Here is a 3,728-nt window from a genome sequence, read left to right as displayed (position 1 = left end):
CGCTCTTCCCTTCCAGTGCCTGAATTCTCAGCCTTATTTTAAATTCACCAATAAATAATGAACCTGCAACCCCCCTTGACCCCAATAATAAAGGCAGAACCTCACCCCCCGCCTTGACCCCAGTAAAGGCAGAACCCCAGGTCCACATTCTCGCCCTCTCCATCTCTCTGCTGTGTGGCCCCCGGTGTGCCACATACCCCGCAGGGTCTGTGAGTAGTAAACCTTATGTTTTCAGAGTTCCCCGATGGTTCCTGATGAGAGGCGCCTTGCAGTCACAGTAAGAACCACAAGGGCTGGTCCAGCCATGACGCTGGCTCCAGTCAGGGAAATGTCTGTGGGGCTGCCACAAGCAGCACGGGTCCCGGCGAGCCCCACCCCAGGCGATCTGCGTCACAGCATCATTCCTGCCAGGCTGAGACCAACACAAAGCTACCTTGAAAACACTAAGCTAAATGAAAGAAGCCAGATACACAGGGCCACCTCTGACACGATTCTGTTTATATAAATGTCTAGGATAGGGAAATTCTTGAACACACCAAGTAGATTAAATGGCTGTCAGGGGATAGGGGAAGGAGGGGATGGAGAGTTGCTTGTGAATGGGGACAGGGTTTCTTCTGGAAGTAACGATAATGTTCTGAAATTGGATACGGTGATATTTAGGCAACTCTGTGAATACTAAAAATGACTGAAGGTACACCTTAAAAGGGTAAATTTTATGGTATATAAATTATACCTCAATAATGCTTCTATATAATTTTTTTAACTTCAATGATTTTTAATAAATTGAAAGTTCTGCAACAGTCCACTCATCTGGGTTTACAGTGTTCCTACTGCCTCAGAGAGATTCCTCTGGAGCCGAGGTCCACGCTCAACCCCGACCCCCAGACAACCACTGCTCTCCTTCTGTGCACAGATCTGCCTGTTCCAGACATTTCACACCACTGGGACCACACTAGGTACTGCGTCTGGCTTCTTCCGCTCAGCACAACACTTTGGAGGTTTATTCTTGTTACAGCACACACCAGCGGTTTGCCCCTTAATTGCTGAAGTGTTCCATTTCGTCTATACGTTCACCACTTAATCCACATTTAGATTCTTTTTAGCTTTGAGCTACTATACAAGTCTTTGTGTGAACATGTCTTCCTTTGTCTTGGGTAAATTCCTAGAAGTAAAACTGCTGCACTGTACAGTAAATTTATATTTAACCTTTTAAAGAAACTGCCAAAACCTTTACAGAGCGACTGTTACCACTTCATATTCCCACCAGCAGCGTCTACAGCAGTTCCTCTACAACTGTGCCAACACTCACTGTCTGCCTGTTTGGTTATAGCCATTGGGTATAAAGTGGGACTTCATTATGATATGAATTTTATTTCCCTAGTGACTCATGATGTTAAACATCTTTTCCGGTGCTTACTTGCCATCTATACATCTTCTTTGGTGAAGTGTCTGTTCAAATTCTTTGCCCATGTTTTAAATTGGGTTGTCTGTCTTCTTACTGAGTTGTAAGCACTCTTCATATATTCTGCATATATCCCTGTTATCAGGTACATGATTTGCAAATACTACCTCCCGGACTTTAAATACTTAAAGTCCCGTCTGGGACTTGTGTTTTCATTTTCTGAATGGTGACTTTGAAGTTCAAAAGTTTTTATCTTGATGCGGCCCAATTTCTATCTCGAAAAGCACAACCTATGAAAGAGCTTTCTAAGAACTTTAGCCTAAGAGAAGATCATGAATATTTTCCTCTATGAGTTCTTCCAGAAATTTTATAGCTTTTGCTCTTAAAGTCTATGTTCCATTTTGAGGTAATCTTTTGGTATTGGGTGAGGTAAGAGTCACAGCTCATCTTCTTAGAAAATTTTTACTTGTGATAACATAAAATACGTAACATAAACTTAGTATCTCAACCATTTTAAACTGTACAGTTCATTGGAATTCAGTACCTTCACAGTGCTGTGTAACCATTCCCAGCAGTCACATTCATCTCCAGAACTTTTTTTTTTTTTTTAAATTTTTTGCGCTATGCGGGCCTCTCACTGTCGTGGCCTCTCCCGCTGCGGAGCACAGGCTCCGGACGCGCAGGCTCAGCGGCCACGGCTCACGGGCCCAGCCGCTCCGCGGCACTTGGGATCCTCCCGGACCGGGGCACGAACCCGCGTCCCCCGCATCGGCAGGCGGACTCTCGACCACCGCGCCACCGGGGAGGCCCTCCAGAACTCTTCATCTTGCAAAACTGAAACTCTACATCCTCTGAGCAGTAACTTCCCGCTCTCCTCCTACCACGGCTCCCTGACAACCGGCATGGACCACACTTTCTATGATCTTGACTACTCTAGGAACGGAGACCATGTTCCACAGGGTTAGCAGACAGTGGTGACTAACAGGAATTCTCGAGCTTGTCTTCCAGAGCAGCAGCCCAGGGACAGCCTGGTAAACCCCCGCCTGAACCCGCCCTCAGTGACCAAGCTTTGCCTGAGTTACTAACTGTCCCCTATAGGTTACACATCGGACGTACGGGTCACTATATCAATGGGCACTTAAGCTGTTTTCCAGAAACCTAGAGTAAGCTCCTGTCTAGTTCAAGGCAGCCAAGACCGGTTGGGACCACTGACCCTAAAAACCGGGCCTGCACACATGTCTGATGAATGACCACCTGATGTCAGAGGGCCAAAACCTCCACCCTCGGATCATGCTAAGTGTCTCCATTTTTTAACATATCCCACGAAGAAGCATGTACCCCGATACGCCTGCACAGAACACTGATTACCTCACCTTCTCCTTACTTCCAATCACTTCCCCACACCTAAGACCTCCCTGCTTCTTTATCCCGTGAATATCTCAAGTCCCTCACCTGCGAGGAGACAGATCTGACATTTGTTCTCCCATCTCCTCACTTGGCTGTCTCGTGAATAAACTCTTTCTCTGCTACAAACTGCAGCGTCTCAGCATTTGGCTTGCTGCGTGTTGGGTGAACAAACCTGGTTCAGTAACAGAACCTCACGTAAGTAGAATCTTACAGTATTTGTCCTTTTGTGACTGGCTTATTTCACTGAAAATAATGTCCTCAAGGTTCACCCATGTTGTAGCATGTGTCAGAATTCATTTCTTTTTAAGATTGAATATACACATACACACCCACACCCCATTTTGTTTATCCATTCATCTCTTAGTGAACAACTGGGTTACTTCCACCCAAAAAAGAGTAATTTCAAAAAAAATAAATCTTTTAAACTCTGTAATTTGAATTGGGAATATCAACATGAATCATTTTTTTCCTTTCCAAAGATCCCTAGGTCTGCCTGCTGAAACAGCCCAGAAGTGATGACATTCCAGTATCAACTGTGGCCCCTGAGCACACTCCCTACGAAAAGATACCAGCTCCTGGAGAAAAGGTTGATTCCAGATCTGGGACGGGAAATACTCAAATGAGCAGAGACTATCTTCTTGGGCCCCAAAGCAAGGAAGCCAGGAAGCCAGCTAAAACTAACAGAGTCTTTCCAAAACGCCTCAGAGCCAAGCTGAAAGGCTCCCTTTGGCTAAGGCTGGGACAATGAAACCCTCTAAAAGAATACTGACTGCAACTGATTGAAACTAACTGTAAACAGTATTAAGATTTACAAGTTTCTTAATCATACTCAAATTAGCAAAAAGAAAAAAAATCAAATGAAAAACTCACTGCTGTCACCAATGGATGTAACTAGGGCATCATCTCCTTAGTGAAAACT

This window comes from Lipotes vexillifer, unplaced genomic scaffold (assembly GCF_000442215.2).
Source record: "Lipotes vexillifer unplaced genomic scaffold, Lipotes_vexillifer_v1.1 scaffold1529, whole genome shotgun sequence".
Classification (NCBI taxonomy): Eukaryota; Metazoa; Chordata; class Mammalia; order Artiodactyla; family Lipotidae; genus Lipotes; species Lipotes vexillifer.
The sequence above is the reverse complement of the archived record's forward strand: the minus strand, read 5'-3'. Positions refer to the sequence as shown.